At 34.7% G+C, this 15,721-nt stretch overlaps 1 protein-coding gene across 2 annotated transcripts in view; it reads right to left on the reverse strand.

The window, feature by feature from the left end:
* The window catches only part of ERBB4 (erb-b2 receptor tyrosine kinase 4), a 1,098,037-nt gene that overhangs the window by 667,226 nt on the left and 415,090 nt on the right, over positions 1–15,721 (reverse strand). The window lies entirely within an intron of this gene.

Raw genomic sequence — 15,721 nt, forward strand, 5'->3', positions numbered from 1 at the left:
TTTCTCTATTCTTTTATAACCCTTATTCTTGTTTGACAAAAAACTTAAGCTTTATTTCCTCTATGAATTTTTTTAAAGACTTTATTTTTTTGGAGTTTAGTTTTACAACAAAACTGAGAGGAAGGTAGAGATTTCTTGTATGCCCCTTGCCCCAACACATGCATAACTTCCCCCATTATCCACATCACTCACCAGAATGATACGTTTGTTACCAAGCATGAATCTACACTGACGCCATAATCTCCCAAAGTCCATAGTTTACCTTAGGGTTCACTGTTGGTGTTGTGCAGTCTATGGGTTTAGACAAAAGTATAATGACATTATTACAAAGGTATAATATCCATCATTATAATATCATACAGAGTATATTCATTGCCCTAAAAATCTTCTGTGATCTGCCTAGTCATCTCTCCCTGCCTCCCCCAATACTCTGCCAGCAATCACTGATCTCTTTATTGTCTCCACAGTTTTGCCTTTTTCAGAATGTTGTTGAAATCAAACAATATGTAGCCTTTCCAGATTGGCTTCTTTCACTTAGTAATATACATTTGAGATCTCCTTGTCTTTTTATGGCTTGATACCTCATTTCCTTTAAGTGCTAAATAACATTCTATTGTCTGGATATACCACAGTTTATTTATCCATTCACCTACTGAAGGACATCTTTGTTGCTTGCAAGCTTTGGCAATTAAGAATAAAGCTGCTATAAACATCCATGTGCAGGTTTTTATGGACATAAGTTTTCAACTCCTTTGGGTAAATACCAAGGAGAGTAATTGATGGATCATGTGGCAAGAGTATGTTTAGTTTTGTAAGAAATCACCAAACTGTCTTTCAAAACGCCATGCCTTGTACCTGATCTTAGTGGTAGAGCTTCAAGTTTCTCACTGTTATGACACGAGCTGTACGTTTTTTGTAGATAGTCTTCATTAAGTTGAGAAAGTTCCTCTCTATTCCCAGTTTACTGAGAGTTTTTATCATGAAGCAGTGTTGGATTTTGTCTAATGCTTTTTCTGTATCTATTGATACAATCGTGTGATTTTTCTTTTTCATTCTGTTGATGTGATGGATTACATTAACTGATTTTCAAAGGTTGAATCAGCCTTGCATACCTGGGATAAATCCCACTTGGTCATGATGTATAACTCTCTTGATACTTTTCTGGATTTGACTTGCTAATATTTTGTTGAGGAATTTTACATTCGTGTTCATGAGAGATATTGGTCTGTAGTTTTCTTTTCTTGTAATGTTTTTGTCTGGTTTTGGTGTTATGATAATGCTGGCCTCATAGAATGAGTTAGGAAGTGTTCCCTCTGCTTCTGTCTCTGAAAAAGATTGTAGAGAATTGGCATAATTTCTTCCTTAAATGTTTGGTAGCATTTTCCAGTGAACCCATCAGCACCTGGTGTTTTCTGTTTTGGAAGATCAGTAATCATTGATTCTATTTCTTCAATAGATATAAACCTATTCAGATCATCTGTTTCTTTTTGTGTGGGTGCTGATAGACTGTGTCTTTCAGGGAATCAGTCCATTTCATCTAGGTTATCAAATTTGTGGGCATACAAATGTTCATAGTACTCCTTTAATATGCTTTTAATTTTCATGGGATCTGTAGCGATGCCCCCTCTTTTATTTCTGATATTCATAATTTGTATACTCTCTCTTTTTTTTTTATTTAGGCTGGGTAAAGACATTGATTTTATTGATTTTTTCAAAGAACCAGCTTGTGGTTTCATTGAGTTTCTCTATTGATTTCCTGTTTTCAATTTCATTGATTTCAGCTCTAATTCTTATTTTTCTTATGCTTACTCTGGATTTAATTTGCTCTTATTTTTCTAGTTTCCTAAGGTGGAAACTTTTAGATCTTTCTTTTTTTCTAATATATGCCTTCAATGTCATAAATTTCCTTCTAAGCACTGCTCTTGCTGCATCCCATAAATTCTGATAATTTGTGGTTTCATTTTCATTTACTTCAAATTATTTTTAAATTTTTCTTGAGATTTCTTCTTTGACCCTTGTGTTATTTACAAGTGTATAGTTTAAACTCCACATATTTTAGGATTTCCGAGCTGTCCTTCTGTTATTGATTTCTATTTTAATTCCATTTAGGCCTGAAAGCAGACATTGTGTGATTTCTATTCTTTTAAATTTGTTAAGTTGTGCTTCATGTCCCAGAATGTGGTCTATCTCGGAGAATGTTTCATGCGAGCTTAAGAAAAATGTGAATTCTGCTGTCGTTGGATGAAGTAGTCTATAGATGTCAATTATATCCAGTTGATTGATGGTGGTGTTGAGTTCAACTATGTCCTTATTGATCTTTTCCTGCTGAATCTGTCCATTTCTGAGAGAAGAGTGTTAAAGTCTCCAATTATGATAGTGGATTTATCTATTTCTCCTTGTAGTTCTATCAGTTTTTGCCTCATGTAGTATTGATGCCCTGTTGTTAGGCACATACACGTTAAGAATTGTTATATCTTCTTGGAGAATTGACCTTTTAATCATTATGTAGTGCCACTCTTTATCCCTGATAACTTTCCTTACATTGAAGTCTGCTCTGTCTAAAATTAATATAGCTATTCCTGCTTTCTTTCGATTAGAGTTAGTATGGTATATTTTGCTCCATACATTTACGTTTTTTTTTTTTTTTTTAGTGAGGAAGATCGGCCATAAGCTAACATCTGCCAATCCTCCTCTTTTTTTGCTGAGGAAGACTGGCCGTGGGCTAACATCCATGCCCATCTTCCTCCACTTTATATGGGACACCGCCACAGCATGGCTTGCCAAGTGGTGCATCGGTGCGCACCCGGGATCCCAAATGGTGAAGCCCGGGCCGCGCAGTGGAGCACACGCACTTAACCACTTGCGCCACCAGGCCAGCCCCTCCATACGCTTACTTTTAATCTAGGTGTGCCTTTATATTTAAAGTGAGTTTCTTGTTGGCAACGTGTAATTGGGTCTTGTTTTTTGATCTGCTCTGACAGTCTTTGTCTTTAATTGGTGCATTTAGACCACTGACATTCAAAGTGATTATTGACATAGTTGGATTAATATCTACCCTATTGTTACCCTTTTCTATTTGTTGCCCTTGTTCTTTGTTTCTATTTTTGTCTTTCACTCTTTTTCTGCCTTTTGTGGTTTTAATGAAAATTTTTTGTGATTCTATTTTCTCTCCTTCTTTAGTGTGTTAATTATACTTCTTTTTTTCCTTTTTTTGGTGGCTTCCCTAGAGTTTGCAATATACATTGACAATTAATCCAAGTCCACTTTCAAACAACACTATACCACTTTCAGGGGTAGTATCAGTACCTTATAATAACATGATAACCCTAATTCCTCCCTCCTGCCCCTTGTATCATTGCTGTCATTCACTTCACTTAAGTATAAGCATATATATTTATATACATATACTTATATATATATATACATAAGATACATACTTAAGCTTACATGATTGAATAGATTCTTGCTATTATTATTTTTGAACAAACTATCTGATAGATCAATTATGAATAAGAAAAATAAAAGCTTTTATTTTACCTTCACTTATTCCTTCTTCAATGCTCTTCCTTTCTTAACATAGATCTGAGTTTCTGACCTATGTTATTTTCCTTCTCTTTAAAGAACTTCTTTTAACATTTCTTGCAAGGCAGGTCTACTACCAACAAATTCCCTCAATTTTTGTTTGTCTGAGAATGTCTTTATTTCTGCTCCACTTTCGAAGAATAATCTATCAGGGTACAGAATTCTAGGTCTGTGGGTTTTTTTCTCTCAACACTTTAAATATTTCACTCCACTCTCTTCTTGCTTGCATGGCTTCTGAGGAGACGTCAGATGTAATTCTTACCTTTGTTCTTCTATAGGTAAAGTGCTTTTTTCTTCTGGCTTCCTTCAGAATTTTTCTTTATCTTCAACTTTCTGTAATTTGAAAATTTTATGCCTAGGTGTAGTTCTTTGGTATTTATCCTGTTTGGTGTTATCTGAGCTTCCTGGATCTGTGGTTTGGTGTCTGACATTAATTTGGGGAAATTCTCAGTCATTATTGTTTCAAAGGTTTCTTTTATTTCTTCCTCTTTTTCTTTTTCTTCTAGTGTTGTCATTATATGTATATTACACCTTTTCTAGCTATCTCACAGTCCTTGAATATTCTGTTCTGTTTTTTGTCTCTGTTCTCCTTGCTTTTTAGTTTTCAAGGATTTTATTGATATATCCTCTAGCTCAGAGATTCTTTTTTCAGCCGTTTCCAGTCTACTAATAAGCCCATCAAAGGCATTCTTCATTTCTGTTACAGTGCTAATTTTATCTCTAGCATTTCTTTTTGGCTCTTTCTTAGGATTTCCATCTCTCTGCTTACATTGCCCATCTGTTCTTGCCTGCTGTCTACTTTATCCATTAGAGCCTTTAGTGTATTAATCATAGTTGTTTTAAATTCCCAGTCTGATAATTCCAACATCCCTGCCATGTCTGGTTCAGATGCTTGCTGTTTCTTCAAATTGCGTTTTTTGCCTTTTGGTATGCCTTGGAATTTTTTCATGAAAGCCAGACATGATGTACTAGGTAAAAGGAGCTGCTGTAAATAGGTCTTCAGTAATGTGTAGTGAGGGGATGGGAAGTGTTCTCTAGTCCTATGATTAGGTCTTCATCTTTTAGTGAGTCTATGCCTCCAGACTGTGACCTTCACAAGTGTATCTCAGGGTTTTTTTCTCCCCTTTAGGTGGAACAGGAAGGCTAGAGTGGCCTGGAGTTGGATAGTTCCCTTCCCCGGGTCAGTTAGGCTCTGATAATACCATGGCAGGTTAGGTTTTGGTTAACTAGTTTCCCCTGATGGTAGGGTTTGTTAAGAAAAACAGAGTGCATTTGGCAATAGTTCCTTTTCCCTCTGCCTGATGAAAGCCTGAGGGAATTTTTCTCCCATATTTACTATGGGAATCAGCTCAAGCTCCTGGAGGTAAATCCCACAGTATTGTGGGGCTCCCTAGGACTGGGTCCCCTGAAGAGATGCTGATTTTTCAGCCTGTTTAGCTCTTTACTTGTTGTTAGGATGGACTGGTGACTTCCAAGCTCCTTAAATATGGAACAGGAAACTGCTGCCATGAATATTTCTATGAGCCCTCCCCCCACCTAAATGTATACTTTTCAATCACCCATCATTTATCTCACACTTTTGTGTGTGTGCCAGGCAGGGTGCTAGGTGCTGGGAATATAAGGATGGATAAGATGTAGTCCTTGCTCTCAAATGGATTCAAGTCCATTCTGGTAATGTCAGTGGGCATTTACTGTCTATACTACTCTTTCAGCAATTACAAGGTTTGGGCTAGAGACTGTTAACTTATAGCTCTATACTTTGTAAAACATAGCACAATAAATTACAAAGAGTTGACAGTCAATAAACATCTGCTGAATGAGTGAATATTTAATTCTTTTCACTATAAGATCTAATGGTGAAGTAGATAAATTTATCCCAAAATTTTCTGTAGGGCTTTCCTCATACCAACTGCCCTGAGTGATCCTGGGGCTACTCAGGGTCCCCCAACTGTGGTGGTTCTACCAAGGTCTGTCTTCTTCCATGACCAATCCAGTTCTGAAATTTTGAAAATTCTATAAAAATCTACTTGCTTGTATCAAGTTCCTTAAAAACCTATTTTCTCTAAGTAACAGATGGGTCACTGGTAGGTAGTGGGCAGTAGCAAGCAAAGTGCAAGTGTCTGAATTCTGAAGTGAAAGAACTGAGTTAAAATGCTTGCTGTGCCCATTGGCTGTGTGGTCCTGAGAGAAGTGCTCAACTTCTCAGAGCCTAAGTTTCGTCACTTACAAAACGAGACTAATAACACCTAGACATAGCATTGTAATAAGCAATGAAGATGGGATTAGCCGTAAAACCAGCACAGTGCCTTGCACTTATCCCAACAAATGTATGTATCAGGTATTAGTCTATGCCAACCTAAAAGGTAACTCTAAGGATGCCTATAAAAAACATGTATCTTATTACAGAGAATACAGTTTCTGTATAACAAAATTCACTGGAAGAAAACCACTTAACCCAGCTTATCTGCTCAAAGACAAAAGTTGCTTGAACGTGTACTCTACACAATATCTATATAAATTGATGAAAATGCAAAGTACATCTCAGAGTCCAACACGTTCCTACACAAAGTGGCCCATGCTATAGCACAGACATGCACCAAGTACTGTGAGGAAACAATGGAAACATTAAGTTTCCCTGACTTGGTGATGGGAGTGGGAAAGCAATACAGATTGAATTTGGGCAACATGCTAAAGTTGGGGGAATAGAGAAAACATATAATGTTGTGAAGGTTATATGGCTTTGCTCTTCACACAGCTGAGGAAGCAAACTGGACTACCTACCCATCCATTACGTTTTTATGTATGAGTGTAAGTACATGAGTTAAGTTTTTCACATTTCTACTACAGGTAGTATACTATTTATTATTAAACAAATCATTTCTTGGAACATTAGATGAAAGACATCATAGATTCTACAAAATACTAGGGAGAGGAACTTCAATTAGAAAAGTAAACAATGTAAAAAAAATTCCTGTGCAATTGTTTTTTTTTTCCTGACTAAAAAGGTAATACAGAATAAAAGAATTCACTCTTACTGTTATTCAACTTGTTTATTAATTTCACAAATATTTGCTGAGCAGCCACCATATCATAGACACTGTGTGCTAGAATTCTGCAGCAAACTAGACAAGGCCATTGCCCTCCAGGTATTTATTATTTAGGAGAGCAGACAGAAATTGAATAAATACTTAATTGCTATAATGGAAATGCTACCAAGAAGCACAGGGTGCTATGAATGTAATAATGGGAGGAATTCAGTAAGACATGGGAGCTAGTAAAACTTCCCTGAAGAATTGATTTTTAGATGGAGATCTGAAAATTGTACAGAACTGAGCCTGGACAGGAATAAGGGTATGCGTGTGTGTGTGTTGGTGGGGAAAAGGTCTGAGAATGAAAGAAAGGACAGCAGAGTTAGGGAGAGTTGAACACATAAAGGAAGTTGGCTGTGATTGAAAGATGGCCATGAGTTTTAATGTCACTAGTGATAGCAGAAGACAAGGCTTATCGACAGGGGCCAAAAAATATAGGAACTTAGAATTTTGGCCACTGTCCTTAGAGGGTGGAAAGTTTTAAGAAGGAAGGTAATATAATCAGCATATATTCATATGTGCGTGTACCTTCCGCTGTTTTCCTTTCATGAACTCTTCCCAATGCTTCATTGAAGTCTTCCATGAATCCTTCCAGCGCTTCCGTGAGATCACGTCTTTGAGATTGTTGATTCAACCCTCACTCTGTGGAGCCTCAGTACGTTTTTAACTCTGGATTGCCTCTTAAAAATAACCTAGTGTTTGACTTGCAATTTCACCTCTCTGAAAATACAAAATCACTACCACCCAAAAGCTGAACCTCTAAAAGAGCTTCGTAAAAATTTATTGCCAAGTCTTCAGAGCTTGGCTCAATAGGTGCTGTCTAGTGAGTCAAAAAAGGAAGGAAGAAACCCAATGAGGTTAGACAGAGCCACCTTGTACTAAGTGGCTACCAGGTGCCAGGCAGCCAATAGGCACCTTAACTTTTTTTTTTTTTTTGGTGAGGAAGATTTGTCCTGAGCTAACACCTGTTGCCAATCTTCCTCTTTTTGCTTGAGGAAGATTGGCCCTGAGTTAACATCTTGTCCCCATCTTCCTCTATTTTGTATGTGGGTCGCCACCACAGTATGGCTTGATGTGTGGTGTAGGTCGGTGCTGGGGATCCAAACCCACAAACATGTGCCCTCAAAGTGGAGTGTGCCGAACTTAACCAGTACACCACTGGGCCACCCCCCAGGTACTTTCATTTATGAAAACGAACATGGCACCAAATTGTTTAAGAGGATTTACTTCAACGTTAGTTACATATTTTGATTTTCATGTAGAGATTCAATAGAAATGATTTTGAAGAGGCTTATATTTACAAAAACAAGTACTTTAATTTTTATCACTTACATTATATATTTTAATATAATATTTTATAGTTAAATGGGTTCAAATTAGGGATCAGGAGAAATAATTACAGTGTTTCTAAATGCAACAGTTTTCACATTTACGCTTACACTTTTGAACTTTAAATTATACTCTATGTGACTGAGGAGAGACCTCTAAAATTGATTTGGTCTCATACAAAATTGTTCATCGAGTTTGTTGGTCCTTTTTTGAAAGAAAACAAAGTGTTCCGTTTTAAGAGTCAGAGAAAAATAAAACTAATGAAAACGTACTTAGTTATGAATTTTTTAAAGGTTTTATTTTATTGTATTCCAGTGTTTGGATTTTAGAATTAAAAAGTAGCCCATTGCCAAAATGCTTCTAGTTAGTCTTAAAAAGTCACATAAATATCATTTGTTCTCTTTCTTTGAACTAAGGACTTTGCTACTTATAAATCAAAGAGATGAAGAATAACCTGTATACATTCAATTCCCCTGAGCAAAGAGTATCTAAGAATCATAGAGTGAAATGGGTTTGTTACTTGCATTTTTCTCTAATTAAGGTTAAAAGACAAGCCTCTAAATTCATTATACTCACCATTTAAGCCAAATTTAAATACCACAAACCCCAGAGGTATAAAGGAACTCTTTGCAACTGCTCAGTATTCTAATAAATTCATTTTTAATTTAAGTACATTTGCAAGAAGGGCATTTTTTTCTTGAAAATGCATTACAATTTAGGGACTTAAAAAAGCTTCTATTAAGCAGTTTTATTTTTAATGATATTCTCTCAGAAATATATAGGGTTAATATTTTATACCAATTTGATTCGACCCTAGAAAAGTGTTGCTAATTAATATTTGTATATATGTGTTCACTAATTTATATTTATAGTATATATTTATATATAGAATTATAAATTATACTGATCTATTTCTTATTTCTATCCTTCTTTTCAATCCTCCTTCAAATATTTATTTCCTACTAAATGTACATCTTTTATTTAGGTATTACTGAATTTATTTTGTTCTTAATATTTTAAAATATATAGATCAAACTGTTGAATACATTTTTATTTAACATTTTATTTAAATGATTAAGAAGAAAGTTTCAAAATTATGCTTATATAACTGCCAAAGCACAAATATAGATACTGTTATCTTTTGCTTTGTCATGTAGGATTGCCGAAGAGCACCAGGATTTTTAGTCAATGTATATTTCAGATTAAATGATTTTAACCTCTGAGGAAAAAGAGTATTTTCCTAGGCCAAGTCTAACTTGCATAGCTTTTTCAAATGCAATACAAGTTCCATGATTGATTTAGTAGAAAATCAAATTTCCATTTAAAAGCCAGCTCTAAATACATACATACAAAACTGCATATGTATTATGTTTAACAGTCTTAGAAACAGCTTTCAGAAACTATCAAAGTTTTGAAAATTCCATTTAACCCAGAATGTTTGTTTAGGCCCAACTGGTATGTTTAATTATTATTCTTTCTACTTACTTTTCAGTATTCTCCAACTCACCCAGCTAAGATTTTGTCATCTAAATACAGCAAATATGTTATATTTTACCACAAATGTAGTTTTATATGAAATTCAAACTAAGAAATTAGGTAAAAAGTTGAAACACACTGTCTTATTCTAATGCTTATCTACCTGACTGATGTATTTCTTGAAGGTTCAGTTTCTTTGAATCTAAGGATTAGTTCTAAGTATTTTGTATGTTGGGCTTCATTGTCCCTTCTTGCCATCTGTCCCAATTAGTCACATAGAGGAAAAACTCACACTGCTGTGTTCAATGAGTGAGTAGTTTGAGTACAAATACATATGTGATATAGGAACCTTATTTACTTGTCCACCATTTAATGGAGTTACAAATATACCACTTATTTATCTTACAAAGTTATTCAGGAAAACTTAACTTCAGGCTTTCTCTCCCTTACTATGCAGTCCAATCAAAATATGTGCACAGCCAAAATAGAAAATATTGCACTTACATCATCTTTTAGGTAAGTGTGAGAATATAATGCATGTGGACCCACCTTATTATGCCATAGATTTTTCATCTAAATGATATTTTCCTCTCCAATTTTTAATGATTCTAAAACATGACTACTTTTCTCATCCCAATTCCAATCAATCTCTCCCACACAATCTCGCCCACACGTCATTCTATCTGGCATTTAATGAGCTAAAAACAAACACAGATAGGCAGTGGTAGCTACTGTTTAAACAAACTATTCGATAAATCATTTTCTAATCCACAGGAATAAAATACTTTGTAAATTATCTATTCATTTTCAAGTATGAATTCTTCAACATAGTGTTTTGTTAAATCATTCTACGCACAGAGTTAAATGTGGGCAAGGAGGATAAAGGAAACAAATGTAAACAAACATAAAAACCACCCCTGTGCTGTTGGAGTTAACTCTAGTCATCTGCTTTGAACTGCCAAAGGACAATAAGGTAGGCCCTGAAGCTAGAAGTCGGCTGAAATGTACATATTTCAGAATTTTATACTACACCCGGCTGGTTTCTCATCCTAACTGGAAACAGCTAAGGAACAGGCAAAAGCAGGGTTACTTGTTGCAACTTGAAACTCATTATTGCCAAGCGTCATCCCTGACTTGATTGTAAAAAAACCATGCTCAGGAAGCCTAGGTCTTAGATTCCAGCGAGCCAGTCAGCATCTTGCATGAGTCACAGCTTTATCTGCCTTCCTGCAAATATTTGTCCTCAGTCAGAAGAGAATCTACGTGTGAGTATGAGAATGAAATAATGTGGGTCCGGGACAAGGACTAGAAAAGCAATGCAAATTTCACGTCCTTTGGATAGTGGTGGAAAAGTGACACGCTCACGCGTGCAGAATCATATACATCCTAATATAAAAGAGGCTGATAGTTCCGTGGCATTATAAAACATAAATTATTAATGAAAAAGCAAAGATAATATTTAAATTTAAGAATAGGACATTTTCTTTGGTAGAGAAAAATAAACTATTTATATGATTTCTTTTATAAAGAAATAATTCTCAAATTTTATTTTTAAAAATAGGCAGTTTCAGGTGGCTTTATTTCTTGCATATTCGAAAAACTCCCTACAGCTCTGCCAAATATACAATAAAAGCAGCTAATGTTTTTCAAAATTTGTTACATTCTTATAACAACACATGTTATTCACTATCTGAGAGAAGATATCTTTTTAAAAATATTTTTGCTTTAAAAAATCTGTATTTTCTGACTTTTTCAAAGTCATTGCCTTTTGTTACCAAAAACAGAAAATTAATGCTGCTCTCTGGAAAGATATCTTAATGTATTAATTTACTTTTATTCATTTTTTCAGTCATAAAAGACATGTATAATCATTAAGATTTAAGACTTCTAGACTACAGTATACAGAGGTCCAATGAATTACTGATATTGTTACTCTCCCAGGTCAATGGATCAACTGCTAAATTAATTTAATCTCTTCATACTCCTAATAAACACTATTTCCAGAACAATTTGCACACAACTAAATTCAAGCCACAGTTTGAAAATTATTACCTATTATAGCAATAGTTAAGGATAGATATTAACACTCCTTCTATATACTCTAGATTCTGTATCACACTGCTTTACACTTAGTTGACACCTAAAACTTATTTTCTTAAAGTGAATATGTAGAACAGAAAAAATAAATTGAAGGTATAAAAGCTGTTAAGTCAAGTACCTTTTTAGAAGTGTTGAGTTACTGAAGGCTACCAGTAGCAAGGAAGACCAATGGAAAGACAAAGGAGAGAAAACCCTCAAGAATTCCAATGAGGGTAAAAAGTCTAGCAGTTCATTCCCATTACTTGCTATATTTCGCCTTGTTTCAGAGAGTCCGCAAAGTATAAGACGATAGCGCCAAGTCTGTGGTTTTTGTGCCTTGCTGCTTTCTAGCATATGCCTTAACCTTGTGACAGTGATCAAGTACATAGTAAATACATTTTAGGGCCTTTTTCTAGCCAACTATGTGGTGTCTCAGGGGTCTAATGTTCAATATTGTCAACTAGTCTTTTATTTTCTCAAAAAGAAATGCAAAAACTTGGAGGCTACAACAAAGCTGGGTTAAAAGGTGTTTACAGAGGTAAGCAGCAAGGTTGATATAATAAAAGCATCTTGAAAAGAATACACTTCAAACTATTTCCATAAAATATATCTACCAACGATTAAGGAAGTGTCTCCAAAACATTATAAGTTTTGTTTTGTTTTGTTTTCCAGATTATATACAAGCACATCTTCAATCCAATTTCAAAGGCCCATTTTTTCTGTGTTCTTGAGATCTTGGGAGATGTACTACGTGGGATATTTTAGTTATAGTAAAAGAAAACAACTCTATGTAGTTTCAGGAAAAAGGGGGAAATCACTTCAAAGTTACAACCAAGTTCCAGGAGTATCTTATGGACTCAGTGGCTGGAACGCAGCCAGTCTTCAGAAGCAGACTGGAACGTGGAAATAAATGGTTTCCTCATCAGTAATTTGGAGTGAATGGTCTTTCTCGGCTTTCTCGTCTGTTTTAGTATGTTAGCTCCATTCAGCTGTCTGCACAGCTCTCTCTGACCTCAGACCACAAGAAAAAAAATGGCTGTATTCTGGTACTTAAGTGGACAAGAAACTAACTGATACAGAAACTGAATGCCCTTAGCCACAATTCCAAATCCTCACGGGAAGGGATTCTGATGGACCCGGACCTGTCTTATGCCCACACACCTGACCTGTGGTGGTGTCACACTGAAATAACATGAGGAGAGACTGACATATTCATCTAGAGAACACAGCATATGCAAAATAGTGATCTATAATTAAGCATTATTAAGTATTAAGAAAAATATTCATTTGTCCATTCAACTAATAATGAAAACCTACTATATTGTAGGCGCTGTTCTAGACACTGACTATTCGGATAGTGAAAGAGGTAAACAGCGTACCTGGATAAGCTGCTCTCATGAATCACAGAAATTTCAGTGGCTTCATGCAAAACAAATAAGAAGACAAAGCACTACAATCTCACTAATTAGAGATGAAAATAAGGATGGGAAATCTTTTAAAAACAAAGGTAATTTCTTAAATTCCTAAAGACAGAAATGAATTCCAGAAAGAAATTTAAGATCCCTATTCATGATGTCTCTCTAAACATATTATAGGTTTGGGTCATTCTTAGAGGAAGAGAAGTTGCACACCTCTATTAAGAAGTTGCTCAATTAATTGCAGTTTCGTAAATATATCTGAGGGCCATGAAATCCACGGGATAGGCTAATGCAAGTTTACTATTCACTCAGACAATTCAAAACTTATTGGAAATGATAATAAAATGGAAAATAACTAGATTTCCTTTATATGGACTCTACTTATGGTAATGTGTCAATATTGGGCAGATTATATATTTTGGAGGCAAGCTACTAAGAGCACAAATGAACCATAATATGGTTATCAGAAGGAGTGAAATTTTATATTAAATGGAGAGCTTTTAGCATATTCTAAGGCATAGTTAGAAATAACGGCTCAGCCAATTCAGTTGTATTATGAAGATTTCAGCTAATAGTCCCTACTTCCAGGGGCCACTAAGAAAAGTAGTCATGATATAGCACTGAGCTTATCAAGAAACAGAGAATGGGATATCTGAAGAGTTCTGTCCTTAGCCCACTTCTTGGTCTAACTCTTTTCAATGTCCCTTGACTATCTTATCTAATCCGCAAATGTATACTTGTCATTTGATGCTGATGTCTTCCAGATATCTATCTATAAGATAGTATAAGAGAGTATAAGACTCTCTACCCCTCCAATTTAATATTTTATTCCACCCCCAAATTTATCTCCACACTACACTGTAGGTTCCATGAGGGCAAGAATGATGTGTGATTTATTTGTACGCATGTGTCTAGCATCTAAAGCAGTACACAACAAGTACACATTATCTCTGACTTCCGGCCTTCTTTCTAAGCCTCAACTTATGTTACTCCCATTGGAATGCCCTTCTCTTCCACCCATCCACCTTGTGACTCCTATTCGTTTTCTCACGATTCAGTTCAAGAACCTCTTTGATGCAACCTTTCCTGAATCCTTCAGAATTAGCCATTCCTTTCTTTGCCCAGCACCCACACCTACCATTAACACAAGACCATATCTTCATTCTGATTCTGGCTTCTTATTTCTGTCTTAGCAATTATAAAATTTTATATATTCATATATATATATTATATACGTTAACATATACACATATATACACATACACATATAAAGTACTTATGTGTTACACCTGTATAACCCTCTACAAGACTGCATGACTGTTGAAGTCAAGGACAATAGATTACTTGCTATCATATCCTTGGGCTACGACGATTTGTTGAGTGAATGAATATGCCACGATTAGAAATGGTTATTTTCCAGAGGAGTAAAAGATAAGTAAAAGAAAAATGATGTTATTAGTAAGCAAAAAAACAAAACAAAACAAAAATATTAGAGTTACCTTTAAATAAATAGATGAAAATAGAGATATGTGCATGGGTTAGAACAAAGTTTATATGAGCTTTTAGAGATGCTACTTAGGAACCGACAATTACTTTTTTAAAGAAACAACTTATTTCTTGTTCCAAGTAGAAACCTTGGTCCTCCATATTTTATTTCTTCCCAAATCTGTTCATTCTATTAACTTCATCTAATTTTCTACTTCAAAATGGTTCCTATAAAAGTAGAATATCCAACAGTATAGACCATGTTGCTCAAAGATCTGTATGCTACTTTCATATTCCTAAAGATTAAAAACTGACTAAAGTATTTTTGATCACTCTATTCTGTTACCTTATAAGAGCTTAAGAATTATAAAATTATAAAATATGTAATAATCCAGACGCTTTTATGTTACTTTTATGTTACTTATTTCAAAGACTGTCACTTTCAATACTCCTATTTTTTGTTAATCTGGTGAAATCTAGTTCCATGTATAGCAAACAAAACAAAGAAAACATAAGAGGAAAAACAAAGATCTTAGATTGTCTTTTTAAATTTTCTCATATTATTCTGATTGAATAGACAATTTAATCTATTTCTTTCCCCTGATTCAGAATTTAGCTCTCAGTTAGCTTTCCTTTTCTACAACATCGAGTTTCTTGCCATTTCCAACTAAATCTACAAATAAGCTCATATACCTTCAAGATTTTATTTTGATGTTGAAGAATAAAACCTATTTGAAAATAATCAATCAAGACAGGTTAGAAGCTTGCAAGGAAATTTTAATAACTAATACTCAGATGCATTCCTTTGAGGCGGCTGTTCTAGAACAGCTTGTATATGTTCCTTCTTGAAAGAAGAGTCCAAAAAAAAAGTGTTCAGTTCTTTTTAGGCATTCTCATTCTAGGATGTACAGAACTTCTATTAGTTACTTTTGATAAACAAAGATGTCATAATTAAACATCATGATTATTAAAAACCTTTGACACATAATTCATAGAACCAGAACTCTGTCAGCCAAACAGCAGAATATGAAAATACTTTCTTCATTCCCTATACCAATGCTAATATGATAGTCATTTTAAAAACAGATATCATAAGCCTTATAGTGTTATTTAAGTTTCGAGGTGGTTCATTTTCTGAGGTTATTACCATTTCTAGACATATTTATTGCATTCAAAATATTTAAAAATAACTGTCTTTTACTACTTCTCTAAGTATATAATTATTAAAATTATCATGGCTCTCTAAATAATTTACTATCCACT

This window comes from Diceros bicornis, chromosome 37, assembly GCF_020826845.1.
Source record: "Diceros bicornis minor isolate mBicDic1 chromosome 37, mDicBic1.mat.cur, whole genome shotgun sequence".
NCBI classification, from domain to species: domain Eukaryota; kingdom Metazoa; phylum Chordata; class Mammalia; order Perissodactyla; family Rhinocerotidae; genus Diceros; species Diceros bicornis.